The following is a 25,892-nucleotide window of genomic DNA, read 5'->3' on the forward strand; positions in this document are numbered from 1 at the left end:
TACGGTGCAATGTGTTTGGGTGAAGTGTGCGAGTGAGTGCGGTGCAATGTGTTTGGGTGAAGTGTGTGAGTGAGTACGGTGCAATGTGTTTGAGTGAAGTGTGTGAGTGAGTGTGGTGCAATGTGTTTGGGTGAAGTGTGTCAGTGAGTGCGGTACAATGTGTTTGGGTGAAGTGTGTGAGTGAGTGCGGAACAATGTGTTTGGGTGAAATGTGTCAGTGCGGTGCAATGTGTTTGGGTGAAGTGTGTGTCAGTGCGGTGCAATGTGTTTGGGTGAAGTGTGTGAGTGAGTACGGTGCAATGTGTTTGGATGAAGTGTGTGAGTGAGTGCGGTGCAATGTGTTTGGGTGAAGTGTGTGATTGAGTGCGGTGCAATGTGATTGGGTGAAGTGTGCGAGTGAGTGCGGTGCAATGTGTTTGGGTGAAGTGTGTGAGTGAGTGCGGTGCAATGTGTTTGGGTGAAATGTGTGAATGCGTGCGGTGCAATGTGTTTGGGTGAAGTGTGCGTGTGAGTGCGGTGCAATGTGTTTGGGTGAAGTGTGTCAGTGACTGCGGTGCAATGTGTTTGGGTGAAGTGTGTGAGTGAGTGCGGTGCAATGTGTTTGGGTGAAGTATGTCACTGAGTGCGTGGCAATGTGTTTGTGTGAAATGTGTGAATGCGTGCGGTGCAATGTGTTTGGGTGAAGTGTGTGTGTCAGTGCGGTGCAATGTGTTTGGGTGAAGTGTGTGAGTGAGTGCGGTGCAATGTGTTTGGGTGAAGTGTGTGAGTCAGTGCGGTGCAATGTGTTTGGGTGAAGTGTTTGAGTGAGTGCGGTGCAATGTGTTTGGGTGAAGTGTGTGTCAGTGCGGTACAATGTGTTTGGGTGAAGTGTGTGAGTGAGCGCGGTGCAATGTGTTTGGGTGAAGTGTGTTTTTGAGTGCGGTGCAATGTGTTTGGGTCAAGTGTGTGAGTGAGTGCGGTGCAATGTGTTTGGGTGAAGTGTGTGAGTGAGTGTGGTGAAATGTGTTTGGGTGAAGTGTGTGATTGAGTACGGTGCAATGTGTTTGGGTGAAGTGTGTGAGTGAGTGCGGTGCAAAGTGTTTGGGTGAAGTGTGTGAGTGAGTGCGGTGCAATGAGTTTGGGTGAAGTGTGTCACTGAATGCGTGGCAATGTGTTTGGGTGAAGTGTGTGAGTGAGTGTAGTGCAATGTGTTTGGGTGAAGTGTGTGAGTGAGTGCGGTGCAATGTGTTTGGGTGAAGTGTGTGAGTGAGTGCGGTGCAATGTGTTTGGGTGAAATGTGTGAATGCGTGCGGTGCAATGTGTTTGGGTGAAGTGTGTGTGTGAGTGTGGTGCAATGTGTTTGGGTGAAGTGTGTGAGTGAGTGCGGTGCAATGTGTTTGGGTGAAGTGTGTGTGTGAGTGTGGTGCAATGTGTTTGGGTGAAGTGTGTGAGTGAGTGCGGTGCAATGTGTTTGGGTGAAGTGTGTGAGTGAGTGCGGTGCAATGTGTTTGGGTGAAGCGTGTGAGTGAGTGCGGTGCAATGTGTTTGGGTGAAGAGTGTGAGTGAGTGCGGTGCAATGTGTTTGGGTGAAGTGTGAGTCAGTGCGGTGCAATGTGTTTGGGTGAAGTGTGTGAGTGAGTGCGGTGCAATGTGTTTGGGTGAAGTGTGTGAGTGAGTGCGGTGCAATGTGTTTGGGTGAAGTGTGGGAGTGAGTGCGGTGCAATGTGTTTGGGTGACGTGTGTGAGTGAGTGCGGTGCAATGTGTTTGGGTGAAGTGTGTGAGTGAGTACGGTGCAATGTGTTTGGGTGAAGTGTGTGAGTGAATGCGGTGCAATGTGTTTGGGTGAAGTGTGTGAGTGAGTGCGGTGCAATGTGTTTGGGTGAAGTGTGTGAGTGAGTGCGGTGCAATGTGTTTGGGTGAAGTGTGTCAGTGAGTACGGTGCAATGTGTTTGGGTGAAGTGTGTGAGTGAGGTGCAACGTGTTTGGGTGAAGTGTGTGAGTCAGTGCGGTGCAATGTGTTTGGTTGAAGTGTGTGAGTGAGTACAGTGCAATGTGTTTGGGTGAAGTGCGTGAGTCAGTGCGGTGCAATGTGTTTGGGTGAAGTGTGTGAGTGAGTGCGGTGCAATGTGTTTGGGTGAAGTGTGTGAATGAGCGCGGTGCAATGTGTTTGGGTGAAGTGTGTGAGTGAGTGCGGTGCAATGTGTTTGGGTCAAGTGTGTGAGTGAGTGCGGTGCAATGTGTTTGGGTGAAGTGTGCGAGTGAGTACGGTGCAATGTGTTTGGGTGAAGTGTGCGAGTGAGCACGGTGCAATGTGTTTGGGTGAAGTGTGTGAGTGAGTGCGGTGCAATGTGTTTGGGTGAAGTGTGTGAGTGAGCGCGGTGCAATGTGTTTGGGTGAAGTGTGGGAGTGAGTGCGGTGCAATGTGTTTGGGTTAAGTGTGTGAGTGAGTGCGGTGCAATGTGTTTGGGTGAAGTGTGCGAGTGAGTACGGTGCAATGTGTTTGGGTGAAGTGTGCGAGTGAGTACGGTGCAATGTGTTTGGGTGAAGTGTGTGAGTGAGTGCGGTGCAATGTGTTTGGGTGAAGTGTGTGAGTGAGTGAGGTGCAATGTGTTTGGGTGAAGTGTGTGAGTGAGTGCAGTGCAATGTGTATGGGTGAAGTGTGTGAGTGAGTGCGGTGCAATGTGTTTGGGTGAAGTGTGTGAGTGAGTGCGGTGCAATGTGTTTGGGTGAAGCGTGTGAGTGAGTGCGGTGCAATGTGTTTGGGTGAAGTGTGTGAGTGAGTGCGGTGCAATGTGTTTGGGTGAAGTGTGAGTCAGTGCGGTGCAATGTGTTTGGGTGAAGTGTGTGAGTGAGTGCGGTGCAATGTGTTTGGGTGAAGTGTGTGAGTGAGTGCGGTGCAATGTGTTTGGGTGAAGTGTGTGAGTGAGTGCGGTGCAATGTGTTTGGGTGACGTGTGTGAGTGAGTGCGGTGCAATGTGTTTGGGTGAAGTGTGTGAGTGAGTACGGTGCAATGTGTTTGGGTGAAGTGTGCGAGTGAGTGCGGTGCAATGTGTTTGGGTGAAGTGTGTGAGTGAGTACGGTGCAATGTGTTTGAGTGAAGTGTGTGAGTGAGTGTGGTGCAATGTGTTTGGGTGAAGTGTGTCAGTGAGTGCGGTACAATGTGTTTGGGTGAAGTGTGTGAGTGAGTGCGGAACAATGTGTTTGGGTGAAATGTGTCAGTGCGGTGCAATGTGTTTGGGTGAAGTGTGTGTCAGTGCGGTGCAATGTGTTTGGGTGAAGTGTGTGAGTGAGTACGGTGCAATGTGTTTGGATGAAGTGTGTGAGTGAGTGCGGTGCAATGTGTTTGGGTGAAGTGTGTGATTGAGTGCGGTGCAATGTGATTGGGTGAAGTGTGCGAGTGAGTGCGGTGCAATGTGTTTGGGTGAAGTGTGTGAGTGAGTGCGGTGCAATGTGTTTGGGTGAAATGTGTGAATGCGTGCGGTGCAATGTGTTTGGGTGAAGTGTGCGTGTGAGTGCGGTGCAATGTGTTTGGGTGAAGTGTGTCAGTGACTGCGGTGCAATGTGTTTGGGTGAAGTGTGTGAGTGAGTGCGGTGCAATGTGTTTGGGTGAAGTATGTCACTGAGTGCGTGGCAATGTGTTTGTGTGAAATGTGTGAATGCGTGCGGTGCAATGTGTTTGGGTGAAGTGTGTGTGTCAGTGCGGTGCAATGTGTTTGGGTGAAGTGTGTGAGTGAGTGCGGTGCAATGTGTTTGGGTGAAGTGTGTGAGTCAGTGCGGTGCAATGTGTTTGGGTGAAGTGTTTGAGTGAGTGCGGTGCAATGTGTTTGGGTGAAGTGTGTGTCAGTGCGGTACAATGTGTTTGGGTGAAGTGTGTGAGTGAGCGCGGTGCAATGTGTTTGGGTGAAGTGTGTTTTTGAGTGCGGTGCAATGTGTTTGGGTCAAGTGTGTGAGTGAGTGCGGTGCAATGTGTTTGGGTGAAGTGTGTGAGTGAGTGTGGTGAAATGTGTTTGGGTGAAGTGTGTGATTGAGTACGGTGCAATGTGTTTGGGTGAAGTGTGTGAGTGAGTGCGGTGCAAAGTGTTTGGGTGAAGTGTGTGAGTGAGTGCGGTGCAATGAGTTTGGGTGAAGTGTGTCACTGAATGCGTGGCAATGTGTTTGGGTGAAGTGTGTGAGTGAGTGTAGTGCAATGTGTTTGGGTGAAGTGTGTGAGTGAGTGCGGTGCAATGTGTTTGGGTGAAGTGTGTGAGTGAGTGCGGTGCAATGTGTTTGGGTGAAATGTGTGAATGCGTGCGGTGCAATGTGTTTGGGTGAAGTGTGTGTGTGAGTGTGGTGCAATGTGTTTGGGTGAAGTGTGTGAGTGAGTGCGGTGCAATGTGTTTGGGTGAAGTGTGTGTGTGAGTGTGGTGCAATGTGTTTGGGTGAAGTGTGTGAGTGAGTGCGGTGTAATGTGTTTGGGTGAAGTGTGTGAGTGAGTGCGGTGCAATGTGTTTGAGTGAAGTGTGTGAGTGAGTGTGGTGCAATGTGTTTGGGTGAAGTGTGTCAGTGAGTGCGGTACAATGTGTTTGGGTGAAGTGTGTGAGTGAGTGCGGAGCAATGTGTTTGGGTGAGGTGTGTGAGTGAGTGCGGTGCAATGTGTTTGGGTGAAATGTGTCAGTGCGGTGCAATGTGTTTGGGTGAAGTGTGTGTCAGTGCGGTGCAATGTGTTTGGGTGAAGTGTGTGAGTGAGTACGGTGCAATGTGTTTGGATGAAGTGTGTGAGTGACTGCGGTGCAATGTGTTTGGGTGAAGTGTGTGAGTGAGTACGGAGCAATGTGTTTGGATGAAGTGTGTGAGTGAGTGCGGTGCAATGTGTTTGGGTGAAGTGTGTGATTGAGTGCGGTGCAATGTGTTTGGGTGAAGTGTGCGAGTGAGTGCGGTGCAATGTGTTTGGGTGAAGTGTGTGAGTGAGTACGGTGCAATGTGTTTGAGTGAAGTGTGTGAGTGAGTGTGGTGCAATGTGTTTGGGTGAAGTGTGTCAGTGAGTGCGGTACAATGTGTTTGGGTGAAGTGTGTGAGTGAGTGCGCAGCAATGTGTTTGGGTGAGGTGAGTGAGTGCGGTGCAATGTGTTTGGGTGAAATGTGTCAGTGCGGTGCAATGTGTTTGGGTGAAGTGTGTGTCAGTGCGGTGCAATGTGTTTGGGTGAAGTGTGTGAGTGAGTACGGTGCAATGTGTTTGGATGAAGTGTGTGAGTGAGTGCGGTGCAATGTGTTTGGGTGAAGTGTGCGAGTGAGTGCGGTGCAATGTGTTTGGGTGAAGTGTGTGAGTGAGTACGGTGCAATGTGTTTGGGTGAAGTGTGTGAGTGAATGCGGTGCAATGTGTTTGGGTTAAGTGTGCGAGTGAGTGCGGTGCAATGTGTTTGGGTGAAGTGTGTGAGTGAGTGCGGTGCAATGTGTTTGGGTGAAGTGTGTCAGTGAGTATGGTGCAATGTGTTTGGGTGAAGTGTGTGAGTCAGTGCGGTGCAATGTGTTTGGGTGAAGTGTGTGAGTGAGTGCGGTGCAATGTGTTTGGGTGAAGTGTGTGAGTGAGTGCGGTGCAATGTGTTTGGGTGAAGTGTGTGAGTGAGTGCGGTGCAATGTGTTTGGGTGACGTGTGTGAGTGAGTGCGGTGCAATGTGTTTGGGTGAAGTGTGTGAGTGAGTACGGTGCAATGTGTTTGGGTGAAGTGTGCGAGTGAGTGCGGTGCAATGTGTTTGGGTGAAGTGTGTGAGTGAGTACGGTGCAATGTGTTTGAGTGAAGTGTGTGAGTGAGTGTGGTGCAATGTGTTTGGGTGAAGTGTGTCAGTGAGTGCGGTACAATGTGTTTGGGTGAAGTGTGTGAGTGAGTGCGGAACAATGTGTTTGGGTGAAATGTGTCAGTGCGGTGCAATGTGTTTGGGTGAAGTGTGTGTCAGTGCGGTGCAATGTGTTTGGGTGAAGTGTGTGAGTGAGTACGGTGCAATGTGTTTGGATGAAGTGTGTGAGTGAGTGCGGTGCAATGTGTTTGGGTGAAGTGTGTGATTGAGTGCGGTGCAATGTGATTGGGTGAAGTGTGCGAGTGAGTGCGGTGCAATGTGTTTGGGTGAAGTGTGTGAGTGAGTGCGGTGCAATGTGTTTGGGTGAAATGTGTGAATGCGTGCGGTGCAATGTGTTTGGGTGAAGTGTGCGTGTGAGTGCGGTGCAATGTGTTTGGGTGAAGTGTGTCAGTGACTGCGGTGCAATGTGTTTGGGTGAAGTGTGTGAGTGAGTGCGGTGCAATGTGTTTGGGTGAAGTATGTCACTGAGTGCGTGGCAATGTGTTTGTGTGAAATGTGTGAATGCGTGCGGTGCAATGTGTTTGGGTGAAGTGTGTGTGTCAGTGCGGTGCAATGTGTTTGGGTGAAGTGTGTGAGTGAGTGCGGTGCAATGTGTTTGGGTGAAGTGTGTGAGTCAGTGCGGTGCAATGTGTTTGGGTGAAGTGTTTGAGTGAGTGCGGTGCAATGTGTTTGGGTGAAGTGTGTGTCAGTGCGGTACAATGTGTTTGGGTGAAGTGTGTGAGTGAGCGCGGTGCAATGTGTTTGGGTGAAGTGTGTTTTTGAGTGCGGTGCAATGTGTTTGGGTCAAGTGTGTGAGTGAGTGCGGTGCAATGTGTTTGGGTGAAGTGTGTGAGTGAGTGTGGTGAAATGTGTTTGGGTGAAGTGTGTGATTGAGTACGGTGCAATGTGTTTGGGTGAAGTGTGTGAGTGAGTGCGGTGCAAAGTGTTTGGGTGAAGTGTGTGAGTGAGTGCGGTGCAATGAGTTTGGGTGAAGTGTGTCACTGAATGCGTGGCAATGTGTTTGGGTGAAGTGTGTGAGTGAGTGTAGTGCAATGTGTTTGGGTGAAGTGTGTGAGTGAGTGCGGTGCAATGTGTTTGGGTGAAGTGTGTGAGTGAGTGCGGTGCAATGTGTTTGGGTGAAATGTGTGAATGCGTGCGGTGCAATGTGTTTGGGTGAAGTGTGTGTGTGAGTGTGGTGCAATGTGTTTGGGTGAAGTGTGTGAGTGAGTGCGGTGCAATGTGTTTGGGTGAAGTGTGTGTGTGAGTGCGGTGCAATGTGTTTGGGTGAAGTGTGTGAGTGAGTGCGGTGTAATGTGTTTGGGTGAAGTGTGTGAGTGAGTGCGGTGCAATGTGTTTGAGTGAAGTGTGTGAGTGAGTGTGGTGCAATGTGTTTGGGTGAAGTGTGTCAGTGAGTGCGGTACAATGTGTTTGGGTGAAGTGTGTGAGTGAGTGCGGAGCAATGTGTTTGGGTGAGGTGTGTGAGTGAGTGCGGTGCAATGTGTTTGGGTGAAATGTGTCAGTGCGGTGCAATGTGTTTGGGTGAAGTGTGTGTCAGTGCGGTGCAATGTGTTTGGGTGAAGTGTGTGAGTGAGTACGGTGCAATGTGTTTGGATGAAGTGTGTGAGTGACTGCGGTGCAATGTGTTTGGGTGAAGTGTGTGAGTGAGTACGGAGCAATGTGTTTGGATGAAGTGTGTGAGTGAGTGCGGTGCAATGTGTTTGGGTGAAGTGTGTGATTGAGTGCGGTGCAATGTGTTTGGGTGAAGTGTGCGAGTGAGTGCGGTGCAATGTGTTTGGGTGAAGTGTGTGAGTGAGTACGGTGCAATGTGTTTGAGTGAAGTGTGTGAGTGAGTGTGGTGCAATGTGTTTGGGTGAAGTGTGTCAGTGAGTGCGGTACAATGTGTTTGGGTGAAGTGTGTGAGTGAGTGCGCAGCAATGTGTTTGGGTGAGGTGAGTGAGTGCGGTGCAATGTGTTTGGGTGAAATGTGTCAGTGCGGTGCAATGTGTTTGGGTGAAGTGTGTGTCAGTGCGGTGCAATGTGTTTGGGTGAAGTGTGTGAGTGAGTACGGTGCAATGTGTTTGGATGAAGTGTGTGAGTGAGTGCGGTGCAATGTGTTTGGGTGAAGTGTGCGAGTGAGTGCGGTGCAATGTGTTTGGGTGAAGTGTGTGAGTGAGTACGGTGCAATGTGTTTGGGTGAAGTGTGTGAGTGAATGCGGTGCAATGTGTTTGGGTTAAGTGTGCGAGTGAGTGCGGTGCAATGTGTTTGGGTGAAGTGTGTGAGTGAGTGCGGTGCAATGTGTTTGGGTGAAGTGTGTCAGTGAGTATGGTGCAATGTGTTTGGGTGAAGTGTGTGAGTCAGTGCGGTGCAATGTGTATGGGTGAAGCGTGTGAGTGAGTGCAGTGCAATGTGTTTGTGTGAAGTGTGTGTCAGTGCGGTACAATGTGTTTGGGTGAAGTGTGTGAGTGAGTGCGGTGCAATGTGTTTGGGTGAAGTGTGTGAGTGAGTGCGGAGCAATGTGTTTGGGTGAAGTGTTTGAGTGAGTGCGGTGCAATGTGTTTGGGTGAAGTGTGTGTCAGTGCGGTGCAATGTGTTTGGGTGAAGTGTGAGATTGAGCGCGATGCAATGTGTTTGGGTGAAGTGTGTGAGTGAGTGCGGTGCAATGTGTTTGGGTGAAGTGTCTGAGTGAGTGCGGTGCAATGTGTTTGGGTGAAGTGTGCGAGTGAGTGCGGTGCAATGTGTTTGGGTGAAGTGTCTGTCAGTGCGGTACAATGTGTTTGGGTGAAGTGTGTGAGTGAGTGCGGTGCAATGTGTTTGGGTGAAGTGTGTGAGTGAGTGTGGTGCAATGTGTTTGGGTGAATTGTGTGAGTGAGTGCGGAGCAATATGTTTGGGTGAAGTGTTTGAGTGAGTGCGGTGCAATGTATTTGGTTGAAGTGTGTGTCATTGCGGTGCAATGTGTTTGGGTGAAGTGTGAGATTGAGCGCGCTGCAATGTGTTTGGGTGAAGTGTGTGAGTGAGTGCGGTGCAATGTGTTTGGGTCAAGTGTGTGAGTGAGTGCGGTGCAATGTGTTTGGGTGAAGTGTGCGAGTGAGTGCGGTGCAATGTGTTTGGGTGAAGTGTGTGAGTGAGTGCGGTGCAATGTGTTTGGGTGAAGTGTGTGAGTGAGTGCGGTGCAATGTGTTTGGGTAAAGTGTGTGAGTGAGTGCGGTGCAATGTGTTTGGGTGAAGTATGTCACTGAGTGCGGTGCAATGTGTTTGGGTGAAGTGTGTGAGTGAGTGCGGTGCAATGTGTTTGGGTGAAATGTGTGAATGCGTGCGGTGCAATGTGTTTGGGTGAAGTGTGCGTGTGAGTGCGGTGCAATGTGTTTGGGTGAAGTGTGTCAGTGAGTGCGGTGCAATGTGTTTGGGTGAAGTGTGTGAGTGAGTGCGGTGCAATGTGTTTGGGTGAAGTATGTCACTGAGAGCATGGCAATGTGTTTGTGTGAAATGTGTGAATGCGTGCGGTGCAATGTGTTTGGGTGAAGTGTGTGTGTCAGTGCGGTGCAATGTGTTTGGGTGAAGTGTGTGAGTGAGTGCGGTGCAATGTGTTTGGGTGAAGTGTGTGTGCGAGTGCGGTGCAATGTGTTTGGGTGAAGTGTGTGAGTGAGTGCGGTGCAATGTGTTTGGGTGAAGTGTGTGAGTGAGTGCGGTGCAATGTGTTTGGGTGAAGTGTGTCAGTGAATGCGGTGCAATGTGTTTGGGTGAAGTGTGTGAGTGAGTGCGGTGCAATGTGTTTGGGTGAGGTGTGTGAGTGAGTGCGGTGCAATGTGTTTTGGTGAAGTGTGTCAGTGCGGTGCAATGTTTTTGGCTGAAGTGTGTGTCAGTGCGGTGCAATGTGTTTGGGTGAAGTGTGTGAGTGAGTGCGGTGCAATGTGTTTGGGTGAAGTGTGTGAGTGAGTGCGGTGCAATGTGTTTGGGTGAAGTGTGTGAGTGAGTGCGGTGCAATGTGTTTGGGTGAAGTGTGTGTCAGTGCGGTGCAATGTGTTTGGGTGAAGTGTGTGTCAGTGCGGTGCAATGTGTTTGGGTGAAGTGTGTGTCAGTGCGGTGCAATGTGTTTGGGTGAAGTGTGTGAGTGAGTGCGGTGCAATGTGTTTGGGTGAAGTGTGTGAGTGAGTGCGGTGCAATGTGTTTGGGTGAAGTGTGTGAGTGAGTGCGGTGCAATGTGTTTGGGTGAAGTGTGTGTCAGTGCGATGCTATGTGTTTGGGTGAAGTGTGTGTCAGTGCGGTGCAATGTGTTTGGGTGAAGTGTGTGTCAGTGCGGTGCAATGTGTTTGGGTGAAGTGTGTGAGTGAGTGCGGTGCAATGTGTTTGGGTGAAGTGTGTGAGTGAGTGCGGTGCAATGTGTTTGGGTGAAGTGTGTGAGTGAGTGCGGTGCAATGTGTTTGGGTGAAGTGTGTGATTGAGTGCGGTGCAATGTGTTTGGGTGAAGTGTGCGAGTGAGTGCGGTGCAATGTGTTTGGGTGAAGTGTGTGAGTGAGTACGGTGCAATGTGTTTGGGTGAAGTGGGTGAGTGAATGCGGTGAAATGTGTTTGGGTTAAGTGTGTGAGTGAGTGCGATGTAATGTGTTTGGGTGAAGTGTGTGAGTGAGTGTGGAGCAATGGGTTTGGGTGAAGTGTGTCAGTGAGTATGGTGCAATGTGTTTGGGTGAAGTGTTTGAGTCAGTGCGGTGCAATGTGTTTGGGTGAAGTGTGTGAGTGAGTGCGGTGCAATGTGTTTGGGTGAAGTGTGTGTCAGTGCGGTACAATGTGTTTGGGTGAAGTGTGTGAGTGAGTGCGGTGCAATGCGTTTGGGTGAAGTGTGTGAGTGAGTGCGGTGCAATGTGTTTGGGTGAAGTGTGTGAGTGAGTGCGGTGCAATGTGTTTGGGTGAAGTGTGTGAGTGAGTGCGGTGCAATGTGTTTGGGTGAAGTGTGTGAGTGTGTATGGTGCAATGTGTTTGGGTGAAGTGTGTGAGTTAGTGCGGTGCAATGTGTTTGGGTGAAGTGTGTGAGTGAGTACGGTGCAATTTGTTTTGTGAAGTGTGTGAGTGAGTGCAGTGTAATGTGTTTGGGTGAAGTGTGTGAGTGAGTGCGGTGCAATGTGTTTGGGTGAAGTGTGTGTCAGTGCGGTGCAATGGGTTTGGGTGAAGTGTGTGAGTGAGTGTGGTGCAATGTGTTTGGGTGAAGTGTGTGAGTGAGTACGGTGCAATGTGTTTGGGTGAAGTGTGTGAGTGAGTGCAGTGCAATGTGTTTGGGTGAAGTGTGTGAGTGAGTGCGGTGCAATGTGTTTGGGTGAAATGTGTGAGTGAGTGCGGTGCAATGTGTTTGGGTGATGTGTGTGAGTGAGTGCGGTGCAATGTATTTGGGTGCAGTGTGTGAGTGAGTACGGTGCAATTTGTTTGGGTGAAGTCTGTGAGCGAGTATGGTGCAATGTGTTTGGGTGAAGTGTGTGAGTCAGTGCGGTGGAATGTGATTGGGTGAAGTGTGTGAGTGAGTATGGTGCAATGTGTTTGGGTGAAATGTGTGAGTGAGTGCGGTGCAATGTGTTTGGGTGAAGTGTGTGAGTGAGTGCGGTTCAATGTGTTTGAGTGAAGTGTGTATCAGTGCGGTGCAATGTGTTTGGGTGAAGTGTGTGAGTGAGTGCGGTGCAATGTGTTTGGGTGAAGTGTTTGAGTGAGTGCGGTGCAATGTCTTTGGGTGAAGTGTGCGAGTGAGTACGGTGCAATGTGTTTGGGTGAAGTGTGTGAGTGAGTGCGTTGCAATGTGTTTGGGTGAAGTGTGTGAGTGAGTGCGGTGCAATGTGTTTGGGTGAAGTGTGTGAGTGAGTGCGGTGCAATGTGTTTGGGTGAAGTGTGTGAGTGAGTGCGGTGCAATGTGTTCGAGTGAAGTGTGTGAGTGTGTGCGGTGCAATGTGTTTGGGTGAAGTGTGTGTCAGTGCGGTGCAATGTGTTTGGGTGAAGTGTGTGAGTGAGTGCGGTGCAATGTGTTTGGGTGAAGTGTGTGTCAGTGCGTTGCAATGTGTTTGGGTGAAGTATATGAGTGTGTGCGGTGCAATATGTTTGGGTGAAGTGTGTGAGTGAGTGCGGTGCAATGTGTTTGGGTGAAGTGTGTCAGTGAGTGCGGTGCAATGTGTTTGGGTGAAGTGTGTGAGTGAGTGCGGTGCAATGTGTTTGGGTGAGGTGTGTGAGTGAGTGCGGTGCAATGTGTTTGGGTGAAGTGTGTGAGTGAGTGCAGTGCAATGTGTTTGGGTGAAGTGTGTGAGTGAGTGCAGTGCAATGTGTTTGGGTGAAGTGTGTCAGTGCGGTGCAATGTGTTTGGGTGAAGTGTGTGAGTGAGTGCGGTGCAATGTGTTTGGGTGAAGTGTGTGAGTGAGTGCAGTGCAATGTGTTTGGGTGAAGTGTGTCAGTGCGGTGCAATGTGTTTGGGTGAAGTGTGTGTCAGTGCGGTGCAATGTGTTTGGGTGAAGTGTGTGAGTGAGTGCGGTGCAATGTGTTTGGGTGAAGTGTGTGAGTGAGTGCGGTGCAATGTGTTTGGGTGAAGTGTGTGAGTGAGTGCGGTGCAATGTGTTTGGGTGAAGTGTGTGAGTGAGTGCGGTGCAATGTGTTTGGGTGAAGTGTGTGAGTGAGTGCGGTGCAATGTGTTTGGGTGAAGTGTGTGTCAGTGCGGTGCAATGTGTTTGGGTGAAGTGTGTGTCAGTGCGGTGCAATGTGTTTGGGTGAAGTGTGTGAGTGAGTGCGGTGCAATGTGTTTGGGTGAAGTGTGTGAGTGAGTGCGATGCAATGTGTTTGGGTGAAGTGTGTGAGTGAGTGCGGTGCAATGTGTTTGGGTGAAGTGTGTGTCAGTGCGATGCAATGTGTTTGGGTGAAGTGTGTGTCAGTGCGGTGCAATGTGTTTGGGTGAAGTGTGTGTCAGTGCGGTGCAATGTGTTTGGGTGAAGTGTGTGAGTGAGTGCGGTGCAATGTGTTTGGGTGAAGTGTGTGAGTGAGTGCGGTGCAATGTGTTTGGGTGAAGTGTGTGAGTGAGTGCGGTGCAATGTGTTTGGGTGAAGTGTGTGATTGAGTGCCGTGCAATGTGTTTGGGTGAAGTGTGCGAGTGAGTACGGTGCAATGTGTTTGGGTGAAGTGTGCGAGTGAGTACGGTGCAATGTGTTTGGGTGAAGTGTGCGAGTGAGTGCGGTGCAATGTGTTTGGGTGAAGTGTGTGAGTGAGTACGGTGCAATGTGTTTGGGTGAAGTGGGTGAGTGAATGCGGTGAAATGTGTTTGGGTGAAGTGTGTCAGTGAGTATGGTGCAATGTGTTTGGGTGAAGTGTTTGAGTCAGTGCGGTGCAATGTGTTTGGGTGAAGTGTGTGAGTGAGTGCGGTGCAATGTGTTTGGGTGAAGTGTGTGTCAGTGCGGTACAATGTGTTTGGGTGAAGTGTGTGAGTGAGTGCGGTGCAATGCGTTTGGGTGAAGTGTGTGAGTGAGTGCGGTGCAATGTGTTTGGGTGAAGTTTGTGAGTGAGTACGGTGCAATGTGTTTGGGTGAAGTGTGTGAGTGAGTGCGGTGCAATGTGTTTGGGTGATGTGTGTGAGTGAGTGCGGCGCATTGTGTTTGGGTGAAGTGTGTGAGTGAGTACGGTGCAATTTGTTTTGTGAAGTGTGTGAGTGAGTGCAGTGTAATGTGTTTGGGTGAAGTGTGTGAGTGAGTGCGGTGCAATGTGTTTGGGTGAATTGTGTGTCAGTGCGGTGCAATGGGTTTGGGTGAAGTGTGTGATTGAGTGTGGTGCAATGTGTTTGGGTGAAGTGTGTGAGTGAGTACGGTGCAATGTGTTTGGGTGAAGTGTGTGAGTGAGTGCAGTGCAATGTGTTTGGGTGAAGTGTGTGAGTGAGTGCGGTGCAATGTGTTTGGGTGAAATGTGTGAGTGAGTGCGGTGCAATGTGTTTGGGAGAAGTGTGTGAGTGAGTGCGGTGCAATGTATTTGGGTGCAGTGTGTGAGTGAGTACGGTGCAATTTGTTTGGGTGAAGTCTGTGAGCGAGTATGGTGCAATGTGTTTGGGTGAAGTGTGTGAGTCAGTGCGGTGCAATGTGTTTGGGTGAAGTGTGTGAGTGACTGCGGTTCAATGTGTTTGGGTGAAGTGTGTATCAGTGCGGTGCAATGTGTTTGGGTGAAGTGTGTGAGTGAGTGCGGTGCAATGGGTTTGGGTGAAGTGTTTGAGTGAGTGCGGTGCAATGGTTTTGGGTGAAGTATGCGAGTGAGTACGGTGCAATGTGTTTGGGTGAAGTGTGTGAGTGAGTGCGTTGCAATGTGTTTGGGTGAAGTGTGTGAGTGAGTGCGGTGCAATGTGTTTGGGTGAAGTGTGTGAGTGAGTGCGGTGCAATTTGTTGGAGTGAAGTGTGTGAGTGAGTGCGGTGCAATGTGTTTGGGTGAAGTGTGTGAGTGAGTGCGGTGCAATTTGTTCGAGTGAAGTGTGTGAGTGTGTGCGGTGCAATGTGTTTGGGTGAAGTGTGTGTCAGTGCGGTGCAATGTGTTTGGGTGAAGTGTGTGAGTGAGTGCGGTGCAATGTGTTTGGGTGAAGTGTGTGTCAGTGCGGTGCAATGTATTTGGGTGAACTATATGAGTGAGTGCGGTGCAATGTGTTTGGGTGAAGTGTGTGATTGCGTGCGGTGCAATGTGTTTGGGTGAAGTGTGTGAGTGAGTGCGGTGCAATGTGTTTGGGTGAAATGTGTGAGTGAGTGCGGTGCAATGTGTTTGGGTGAAGTGTGTGAGTGAGTGCGGTGCAATGTGTTTGGGTGAAGTGTGCGAGTGAGTGAGGTGCAATGTGTTTGGGTGAAGTGTGCGAGTGAGTACGGTGCAATGTGTTTGGGTGAAGTGTATGAGTGAGTACGGTGCAATGTGTTTGGGTGAAGTGTGTGAGTGAATGCGGTACAATGTGTTTGGGTTAAGTGTGTGAGTGAGTGCGTTGCAATGTGTTTGGGTGAAGTGTGTGAGTGAGTGCGGTGCAATGTGTTTGGGTGAAGTGTGTCAGTGAGTATGGTGCAATGCGTTTGGGTGAAGTGTGTGAGTCAGTACGGTGCAATGTGTTTGGGTGAAGTGTGTGAGTGAGTGCGGTGCAATGTGTTTTGGTGAAGTGTGTGAGTGAGTGCGGTGCAATTTGTTCGAGTGAAGTGTGTGAGTGTGTGCGGTGCAATGTGTTTGGGTGAAGTGTGTGTCAGTGCGGTGCAATGTGTTTGGGTGAAGTGTGTGAGTGAGTGCGGTGCAATGTGTTTGGGTGAAGTGTGTGTCAGTGCGGTGCAATGTGTTTGGGTGAAGTATATGAGTGAGTGCGGTGCAATGTGTTTGGGTGAAGTGTGTGATTGCGTGCGGTGCAATGTGTTTGGGTGAAGTGTGTGAGTGAGTGCGGTGCAATGTGTTTGGGTGAAATGTGTGCGTGAGTGCGGTGCAATGTGTTTGGGTGAAGTGTGTGAGTGAGTGCGGTGCAATGTGTTTGGGTGAAGTGTGCGAGTGAGTGAGGTGCAATGTGTTTGGGTGAAGTGTGCGAGTGAGTGCGGTGCAATGTGTTTGGGTGAAGTGTATGAGTGAGTACGGTGCAATGTGTTTGGGTGAAGTGTGTGAGTGAATGCGGTGCAATGTGTTTGGGTTAAGTGTGTGAGTGAGTGCGTTGCAATGTGTTTGGGTGAAGTGTGTGAGTGAGTGCGGTGCAATGTGTTTGGGTGAAGTGTGTCAGTGAGTATGGTGCAATGCGTTTGGGTGAAGTGTGTGAGTCAGTACGGTGCAATGTGTTTGGGTGAAGTGTGTGAGTGAGTGCGGTGCAATGTGTTTGGGTGAAGTGTGTGTCAGTGCGGTGCAATGTGTTTGGGTGAAGTGTGTGAGTGAGAGCGGTGCAATGTGTTTGGGTGAAGTGTGTGATTGCGTGCGGTGCAATGTGTTTGGGTGAAGTGTGTGAGTGAGTGCGGTGCAATGTGTTTGGGTGAAGTGTGTGAGTGAGTGCGGTGCAATGTGTGTGGGTGAAGTGTGTGAGTGAGTGCGGTGCAATGTGTTTGGGTGAAGTGTGTGAGTGAGTACGGTGCAATGTGTTTGGGTGAAGTGTGTCAGTGAGTACGGTGGAATGTGTTTGGGTGAAGTGTGTGATTGAGTGCGGTGCATTGTGTTTGGGTGAAGTGTGTGAGTGAGTATGGTGCAATGTGTTTGGGTGAAGTGTGTGAGTGAGTGTGGTGCAATGTGTTTGGGTGAAGTGTGTCAGTGAGTGCGGTGCATTGTGTTTGGGTGAAGTGTGTGAGTGAGTGCGGTGCAGTGTGTTTGGGTGAAGTGTGTGAGTGAGTGCGGTGCATTGTGTTTGGGTGAAGTGTGTGAGTGAGTGCGGTGCAATGTGTTTGGGTGAAGTGTGTGAGTGAGTGCAGTGTAATGTGTTTGGGTGAAGTGTGTGAGTGAGTGCGGTGCAATGTGTTTGGGTGAAGTGTGTGTCAGTGCGGTGCAATGTGTTTGGGTGATGTGTGTGAGTGAGTGCGGCGCATTGTGTTTGGTGAAGTGTGTGAGTGAGTACGGTGCAATTTGTTTTGTGAAGTGTGTGAGTGAGTGCAGTGTAATGTGTTTGGGTGAAGTGTGTGAGTGAGTGCGGTGCAATGTGTTTGGGTGAAGTGTGTGTCAGTGCGGTGCAATGGGTTTGGGTGAAGTGTGTGAGTGAGTGTGGTGCAATGTGTTTGGGTGAAGTGTGTGAGTGAGTACGGTGCAATGTGTTTGGGTGAAGTGTGTGAGTGAGTGCAGTGCAAAGTGTTTGGGTGAAGTGTGTGAGTGAGTGCGGTGCAATGTGTTTGGGTGAAATGTGTGAGTGAGTGCGGTGCAATGTATTTGGGTGCAGTGTGTGAGTGAGTACGGTGCAATTTGTTTGGGTGAAGTCTGTGAGCGAGTATGGTGCAATGTGTTTGGGTGAAGTGTGTGAGTCAGTGCGGTGGAATGTGATTGGGTGAAGTGTGTGAGTGAGTATGCTGCAATGTGTTTGGGTGAAATGTGTGAGTGAGTGCGGTGCAATGTGTTTGGGTGAAGTGTGTGAGTGAGTGCGGTGCAATGTGTTTGGGTGAAGTGTTTGAGTGAGTGCGGTGCAATGGTTTTGGGTGAAGTGTGCGAGTGAGTACGGTGCAATGTGTTTGGGTGAAGTGTGTGAGTGAGTGCGTTGCAATGTGTTTGGGTGAAGTGTGTGAGTGAGTGCGGTGCAATGTGTTTGGGTGAAGTGTGTGAGTGAGTGCGGTGCAATTTGTTTGAGTGAAGTGTGTGAGTGAGTGCGGTGCAATGTGTTTGGGTGAAGTGTGTGAGTGAGTGCGGTGCAATTTGTTCGAGTGAAGTGTGTGAGTGTGTGCGGTGCAATGTGTTTGGGTGAAGTGTGTGTCAGTGCGGTGCAATGTGTTTGGGTGAAGTGTGTGAGTGAGTACGGTGCAATGTGTTTGGGTGAAGTGTGTGTCAGTGCGGTGCAATGTGTTTGGGTGAAGTATATGAGTGAGTGCGGTGCAATGTGTTTGGGTGAAGTGTGTGATTGCGTGCGGTGCAATGTGTTTGGGTGAAGTGTGTGAGTGAGTGCGGTGCAATGTGTTTGGGTGAAATGTGTGAGTGAGTGCGGTGCAATGTGTTTGGGTGAAGTGTGTGAGTGAGTACGGTGCAATTTGTTTTGTGAAGTGTGTGAGTGAGTGCAGTGTAATGTGTTTGGGTGAAGTGTGTGAGTGAGTGCGGTGCAATGTGTTTGGGTGAAGTGTGTGTCAGTGCGGTGCAATGGGTTTGGGTGAAGTGTGTGAGTGAGTGTGGTGCAATGTGTTTGGGTGAAGTGTGTGAGTGAGTACGGTGCAATGTGTTTGGGTGAAGTGTGTGAGTGAGTGCAGTGCAATGTGTTTGGGTGAAGTGTGTGAGTGAGTGCGGTGCAATGTGTTTGGGTGAAATGTGTGAGTGAGTGCGGTGCAATGTGTTTGGGTGATGTGTGTGAGTGAGTGCGGTGCAATGTATTTGGGTGCAGTGTGTGAGTGAGTACGGTGCAATTTGTTTGGGTGAAGTCTGTGAGCGAGTATGGTGCAATGTGTTTGGGTGAAGTGTGTGAGTCAGTGCGGTGGAATGTGATTGGGTGAAGTGTGTGAGTGAGTATGGTGCAATGTGTTTGGGTGAAATGTGTGAGTGAGTGCGGTGCAATGTGTTTGGGTGAAGTGTGTGAGTGAGTGCGGTTCAATGTGTTTGAGTGAAGTGTGTATCAGTGCGGTGCAATGTGTTTGGGTGAAGTGTGTGAGTGAGTGCGGTGCAATGTGTTTGGGTGAAGTGTTTGAGTGAGTGCGGTGCAATGTGTTTGGGTGAAGTGTGCGAGTGAGTACGGTGCAATGTGTTTGGGTGAAGTGTGTGAGTGAGTGCGTTGCAATGTGTTTGGGTGAAGTGTGTGAGTGAGTGCGGTGCAATGTGTTTGGGTGAAGTGTGTGAGTGAGTGCGGTGCAATGTGTTTGGGTGAAGTGTGTGAGTGAGTGCGGTGCAATGTGTTCGAGTGAAGTGTGTGAGTGTGTGCGGTGCAATGTGTTTGGGTGAAGTGTGTGTCAGTGCGGTGCAATGTGTTTGGGTGAAGTGTGTGAGTGAGTGCGGTGCAATGTGTTTGGGTGAAGTGTGTGTCAGTGCGGTGCAATGTGTTTGGGTGAAGTATATGAGTGTGTGCGGTGCAATATGTTTGGGTGAAGTGTGTGAGTGAGTGCGGTGCAATGTGTTTGGGTGAAGTGTGTCAGTGAGTGCGGTGCAATGTGTTTGGGTGAAGTGTGTGAGTGAGTGCGGTGCAATGTGTTTGGGTGAAGTGTGTGAGTGAGTGCAGTGCAATGTGTTTGGGTGAAGTGTGTGAGTGAGTGCAGTGCAATGTGTTTGGGTGAAGTGTGTCAGTGCGGTGCAATGTGTTTGGGTGAAGTGTGTGAGTGAGTGCGGTGCAATGTGTTTGGGTGAAGTGTGTGAGTGAGTGCAGTGCAATGTGTTTGGGTGAAGTGTGTCAGTGCGGTGCAATGTGTTTGGGTGAAGTGTGTGTCAGTGCGGTGCAATGTGTTTGGGTGAAGTGTGTGAGTGAGTGCGGTGCAATGTGTTTGGGTGAAGTGTGTGAGTGAGTGCGGTGCAATGTGTTTGGGTGAAGTGTGTGAGTGAGTGCGGTGCAATGTGTTTGGGTGAAGTGTGTGAGTGAGTGCGGTGCAATGTGTTTGGGTGAAGTGTGTGAGTGAGTGCGGTGCAATGTGTTTGGGTGAAGTGTGTGTCAGTGCGGTGCAATGTGTTTGGGTGAAGTGTGTGTCAGTGCGGTGCAATGTGTTTGGGTGAAGTGTGTGAGTGAGTGCGGTGCAATGTGTTTGGGTGAAGTGTGTGAGTGAGTGCGGTGCAATGTGTTTGGGTGAAGTGTGTGAGTGAGTGCGGTGCAATGTGTTTGGGTGAAGTGTGTGTCAGTGCGATGCAATGTGTTTGGGTGAAGTGTGTGTCAGTGCGGTGCAATGTGTTTGGGTGAAGTGTGTGTCAGTGCGGTGCAATGTGTTTGGGTGAAGTGTGTGAGTGAGTGCGGTGCAATGTGTTTGGGTGAAGTGTGTGAGTGAGTGCGGTGCAATGTGTTTGGGTGAAGTGTGTGAGTGAGTGCGGTGCAATGTGTTTGGGTGAAGTGTGTGATTGAGTGCCGTGCAATGTGTTTGGGTGAAGTGTGCGAGTGAGTACGGTGCAATGTGTTTGGGTGAAGTGTGCGAGTGAGTACGGTGCAATGTGTTTGGGTGAAGTGTGCGAGTGAGTGCGGTGCAATGTGTTTGGGTGAAGTGTGTGAGTGAGTACGGTGCAATGTGTTTGGGTGAAGTGGGTGAGTGAATGCGGTGAAATGTGTTTGGGTGAAGTGTGTCAGTGAGTATGGTGCAATGTGTTTGGGTGAAGTGTTTGAGTCAGTGCGGTGCAATGTGTTTGGGTGAAGTGTGTGAGTGAGTGCGGTGCAATGTGTTTGGGTGAAGTGTGTGTCAGTGCGGTACAATGTGTTTGGGTGAAGTGTGTGAGTGAGTGCGGTGCAATGCGTTTGGGTGAAGTGTGTGAGTGAGTGCGGTGCAATGTGTTTGGGTGAAGTTTGTGAGTGAGTACGGTGCAATGTGTTTGGGTGAAGTGTGTGAGTGAGTGCGGTGCAATGTGTTTGGGTGATGTGTGTGAGTGAGTGCGGCGCATTGTGTTTGGGTGAAGTGTGTGAGTGAGTACGGTGCAATTTGTTTTGTGAAGTGTGTGAGTGAGTGCAGTGTAATGTGTTTGGGTGAAGTGTGTGAGTGAGTGCGGTGCAATGTGTTTGGGTGAATTGTGTGTCAGTGCGGTGCAATGGGTTTGGGTGAAGTGTGTGATTGAGTGTGGTGCAATGTGTTTGGGTGAAGTGTGTGAGTGAGTACGGTGCAATGTGTTTGGGTGAAGTGTGTGAGTGAGTGCAGTGCAAAGTGTTTGGGTGAAGTGTGTGAGTGAGTGCGGTGCAATGTGTTTGGGTGAAATGTGTGAGTGAGTGCGGTGCAATGTGTTTGGGAGAAGTGTGTGAGTGAGTGCGGTGCAATGTATTTGGGTGCAGTGTGTGAGTGAGTACGGTGCAATTTGTTTGGGTGAAGTCTGTGAGCGAGTATGGTGCAATGTGTTTGGGTGAAGTGTGTGAGTCAGTGCGGTGCAATGTGTTTGGGTGAAGTGTGTGAGTGACTGCGGTTCAATGTGTTTGGGTGAAGTGTGTATCAGTGCGGTGCAATGTGTTTGGGTGAAGTGTGTGAGTGAGTGCGGTGCAATGGGTTTGGGTGAAGTGTTTGAGTGAGTGCGGTGCAATGGTTTTGGGTGAAGTATGCGAGTGAGTACGGTGCAATGTGTTTGGGTGAAGTGTGTGAGTGAGTGCGTTGCAATGTGTTTGGGTGAAGTGTGTGAGTGAGTGCGGTGCAATGTGTTTGGGTGAAGTGTGTGAGTGAGTGCGGTGCAATTTGTTTGAGTGAAGTGTGTGAGTGAGTGCGGTGCAATGTGTTTGGGTGAAGTGTGTGAGTGAGTGCGGTGCAATTTGTTCGAGTGAAGTGTGTGAGTGTGTGCGGTGCAATGTGTTTGGGTGAAGTGTGTGTCAGTGCGGTGCAATGTGTTTGGGTGAAGTGTGTGAGTGAGTGCGGTGCAATGTGTTTGGGTGAAGTGTGTGTCAGTGCGGTGCAATGTATTTGGGTGAAGTATATGTGTGAGTGCGGTGCAATGTGTTTGGGTGAAGTGTGTGATTGCGTGCGGTGCAATGTGTTTGGGTGAAGTGTGTGAGTGAGTGCGGTGCAATGTGTTTGGGTGAAATGTGTGAGTGAGTGCGGTGCAATGTGTTTGGGTGAAGTGTGTGAGTGAGTGCGGTGCAATGTGTTTGGGTGAAGTGTGCGAGTGAGTGAGGTGCAATGTGTTTGGGTGAAGTGTGCGAGTGAGTACGGTGCAATGTGTTTGGGTGAAGTGTATGAGTGAGTACGGTGCAATGTGTTTGGGTGAAGTGTGTGAGTGAATGCGGTGCAATGTGTTTGGGTTAAGTGTGTGAGTGAGTGCGTTGCAATGTGTTTGGGTGAAGTGTGTGAGTGAGTGCGGTGCAATGTGTTTGGGTGAAGTGTGTCAGTGAGTATGGTGCAATGCGTTTGGGTGAAGTGTGTGAGTCAGTACGGTGCAATGTGTTTGGGTGAAGTGTGTGAGTGAGTGCGGTGCAATGTGTTTGGGTGAAGTGTGTGAGTGAGTGCGGTGCAATTTGTTCGAGTGAAGTGTGTGAGTGTGTGCGGTGCAATGTGTTTGGGTGAAGTATGTGTCAGTGCGGTGCAATGTGTTTGGGTGAAGTGTGTGAGTGAGTGCGGTGCAATGTGTTTGGGTGAAGTGTGTGTCAGTGCGGTGCAATGTGTTTGGGTGAAGTATATGAGTGAGTGCGGTGCAATGTGTTTGGGTGAAGTGTGTGATTGCGTGCGGTGCAATGTGTTTGGGTGAAGTGTGTGAGTGAGTGCGGTGCAATGTGTTTGGGTGAAATGTGTGCGTGAGTGCGGTGCAATGTATTTGGGTGAAGTGTGTGAGTGAGTGCGGTGCAATGTGTTTGGGTGAAGTGTGCGAGTGAGTGAGGTGCAATGTGTTTGGGTGAAGTGTGCGAGTGAGTGCGGTGCAATGTGTTTGGGTGAAGTGTATGAGTGAGTACGGTGCAATGTGTTTGGGTGAAGTGTGTGAGTGAATGCGGTGCAATGTGTTTGGGTTAAGTGTGTGAGTGAGTGCGTTGCAATGTGTTTGGGTGAAGTGTGTGAGTGAGTGCGGTGCAATGTGTTTGGGTGAAGTGTGTCAGTGAGTATGGTGCAATGCGTTTGGGTGAAGTGTGTGAGTCAGTACGGTGCAATGTGTTTGGGTGAAGTGTGTGAGTGAGTGCGGTGCAATGTGTTTGGGTGAAGTGTGTGTCAGTGCGGTGCAATGTGTTTGGGTGAAGTGTGTGAGTGAGAGCGGTGCAATGTGTTTGGGTGAAGTGTGTGATTGCGTGCGGTGCAATGTGTTTGGGTGAAGTGTGTGAGTGAGTGCGGTGCAATGTGTTTGGGTGAAGTGTGTGAGTGAGTGCGGTGCAATGTTTGTGGGTGAAGTGTGTGAGTGAGTGCGGTGCAATGTGTTTGGGTGAAGTGTGTGAGTGAGTACGGTGCAATGTGTTTGGGTGAAGTGTGTCAGTGAGTACGGTGGAATGTGTTTGGGTGAAGTGTGTGATTGAGTGCGGTGCATTGTGTTTGGGTGAAGTGTGTGAGTGAGTATGGTGCAATGTGTTTGGGTGAAGTGTGTGAGTGAGTGTGGTGCAATGTGTTTGGGTGAAGTGTGTCAGTGAGTGCGGTGCATTGTGTTTGGGTGAAGTGTGTGAGTGAGTGCGGTGCAGTGTGTTTGGGTGAAGTGTGTGAGTGAGTGCGGTGCATTGTGTTTGGGTGAAGTGTGTGAGTGAGTGCGGTGCAATGTGTTTGGGTGAAGTGTGTGAGTGAGTGCAGTGTAATGTGTTTGGGTGAAGTGTGTGAGTGAGTGCGGTGCAATGTGTTTGGGTGAAGTGTGTGTCAGTGCGGTGCAATGTGTTTGGGTGATGTGTGTGAGTGAGTGCGGCGCATTGTGTTTGGGTGAAGTGTGTGAGTGAGTACGGTGCAATTTGTTTTGTGAAGTGTGTGAGTGAGTGCAGTGTAATGTGTTTGGGTGAAGTGTGTGAGTGAGTGCGGTGCAATGTGTTTGGGTGAAGTGTGTGTCAGTGCGGTGCAATGGGTTTGGGTGAAGTGTGTGAGTGAGTGTGGTGCAATGTGTTTGGGTGAAGTGTGTGAGTGAGTACGGTGCAATGTGTTTGGGTGAAGTGTGTGAGTGAGTGCAGTGCAAAGTGTTTGGGTGAAGTGTGTGAGTGAGTGCGGTGCAATGTGTTTGGGTGAAATGTGTGAGTGAGTGCGGTGCAATGTGTTTGGGTGAAGTGTGTGAGTGAGTGCGGTGCAATGTATTTGGGTGCAGTGTGTGAGTGAGTACGGTGCAATTTGTTTGGGTGAAGTCTGTGAGCGAGTATGGTGCAATGTGTTTGGGTGAAGTGTGTGAGTCAGTGCGGTGGAATGTGATTGGGTGAAGTGTGTGAGTGAGTATGCTGCAATGTGTTTGGGTGAAATGTGTGAGTGAGTGCGGTGCAATGTGTTTGGGTGAAGTGTGTGAGTGAGTGCGGTGCAATGTGTTTGGATGAAGTGTTTGAGTGAGTGCGGTGCAATGGTTTTGGGTGAAGTGTGCGAGTGAGTACGGTGCAATGTGTTTGGGTGAAGTGTGTGAGTGAGTGCGTTGCAATGTGTTTGGGTGAAGTGTGTGAGTGAGTGCGGTGCAATGTGTTTGGGTGAAGTGTGTGAGTGAGTGCGGTGCAATTTGTTTGAGTGAAGTGTGTGAGTGAGTGCGGTGCAATGTGTTTGGGTGAAGTGTGTGAGTGAGTGCGGTGCAATTTGTTCGAGTGAAGTGTGTGAGTGTGTGCGGTGCAATGTGTTTGGGTGAAGTGTGTGTCAGTGCGGTGCAATGTGTTTGGGTGAAGTGTGTGAGTGAGTGCGGTGCAATGTGTTTGGGTGAAGTGTGTGTCAGTGCGGTGCAATGTGTTTGGGTGAAGTATATGAGTGAGTGCGGTGCAATGTGTTTGGGTGAAGTGTGTGATTGCGTGCGGTGCAATGTGTTTGGGTGAAGTGTGTGAGTGAGTGCGGTGCAATGTGTTTGGGTGAAATGTGTGAGTGAGTGCGGTGCAATGTGTTTGGGTGAAGTGTGTGAGTGAGTGCGGTGCAATGTGTTTGGGTGAAGTGTGCGAGTGAGTGAGGTGCAATGTGTTTGGGTGAAGTGTGCGAGTGAGTACGGTGCAATGTGTTTGGGTGAAGTGTATGAGTGAGTACGGTGCAATGTGTTTGGGTGAAGTGTGTGAGTGAATGCGGTGCAATGTGTTTGGGTTAAGTGTGTGAGTGAGTGCGTTGCAATGTGTTTGGGTGAAGTGTGTGAGTGAGTGCGGTGCAATGTGTTTGGGTGAAGTGTGTCAGTGAGTATGGTGCAATGCGTTTGGGTGAAGTGTGTGAGTCAGTACGGTGCAATGTGTTTGGGTGAAGTGTGTGAGTGAGTGCGGTGCAATGTGTTTGGGTGAAGTGTGTGAGTGAGAGCGGTGCAATGTGTTTGGGTGAAGTGTGTGATTGCGTGCGGTGCAATGTGTTTGGGTGAAGTGTGTGAGTGAGTGCGGTGCAATGTGTTTGGGTGAAGTATGTGAGTGAGTGCGGTGCAATGTGTGTGGGTGAAGTGTGTGAGTGAGTGCGGTGCAATGTGTTTGGGTGAAGTGTGTGAGTGAGTACGGTGCAATGTGTTTGGGTGAAGTGTGTCAGTGAGTACGGTGGAATGTGTTTGGGTGAAGTGTGTGATTGAGTGCGGTGCATTGTGTTTGGGTGAAGTGTGTGAGTGAGTATGGTGCAATGTGTTTGGGTGAAGTGTGTGAGTGAGTGTGGTGCAATGTGTTTGGGTGAAGTGTGTCAGTGAGTGCGGTGCATTGTGTTTGGGTGAAGTGTGTGAGTGAGTGAAGTGCATTGTGTTTGGGTGAAGTGTGTGAGTGAGTGCGGTGTAATGTGTTTGGTTGAAGTCTGTGAGTGAGTGCGGTGCAATGTGTTTGGGTGAAGTGTGTGAGTGAGTACGGTGCAATGTGTTTGGGTGAAGTGTGTGAGTGAGTGCGGTGCAGTGTGTTTGGGTGAAGTGTGTGAGTGAGTGCGGTGCATTGTGTTTGGGTGAAGTGTGTGAATGAGTGCGGTGCAATGTGTTTGGATGAAGTGTGTGAGTGAGTGCAGTGTAATGTGTTTGGGCGAAGTGTGTGAGTGAGTGCAGTGCAATGTGTTTGGGTGAAGTGTGTGTCAGTGCGGTGCAATGGGTTTGGGTGAAGTGTGTGAGTGAGTGCAGTGCAATGTGTTTGGGTGAAGTGTGTGAGTGAGTGCGGTGCAATGTGTTTGGGTGAAGTGTGTGAGTGAGTGCGGTGCAATGTGTTTGGGTGAAGTGTGTGAGTGAGAACGGTGCAATTTGTTTGGGTGAAGCGTGTGAGCGAGTATGGTGCAATGTGTTTGGGTGAAGTGTGTGAGTCAGTGCGGTGGAATGTGTTTGGGTGAAGTGTGTGAGTGAGTATGGTGCAATGTGTTTGGGTGAAATGTGTGAGTGAGTGCGGTGCAATGTGTTTGGGTGAAGTGTGTGAGTGAGTGCGGTTCAATGTGTTTGGGTGAAGTGTGTGTCAGTGCGGTGCAATGTGTTTGGGTGAAGTGTGTGAGTGAGTGCGGTGCAATGTGTTTGGGTGAAATGTTTGAGTGAGTGCGGTGCAATGTGTTTGGGTGAAGTGTGCGAGTGAGTACGGTGCAATGTGTTTGGGTGAAGTGTGTGAGTGAGTGCGGTGCAATGTGTTTGGGTGAAGTGTGTGATTGAGTGCGGTGCAATGTGTTTGGGTGAAGTGAGTCACTGAGTGCGTGGCAATGTGTTTGGGTGAAGTGTGTGAGTCAGTGCGGTGCAATGTGTTTGGTTGAAGTGTGTGAGTGAGTGCGGTGCAATGTGTTTGGGTGACGTGTGTGAGTGAGTGCGGTGCAATGTGTTTGGGTGAAGTGTGTGAGTGAGTACGGTGCAATGTG

This window comes from Somniosus microcephalus, chromosome 1 (assembly GCF_052327205.1).
Source record: "Somniosus microcephalus isolate GS21.2 chromosome 1, FLI_Smic_1.0, whole genome shotgun sequence".
NCBI classification, from domain to species: domain Eukaryota; kingdom Metazoa; phylum Chordata; class Chondrichthyes; order Squaliformes; family Somniosidae; genus Somniosus; species Somniosus microcephalus.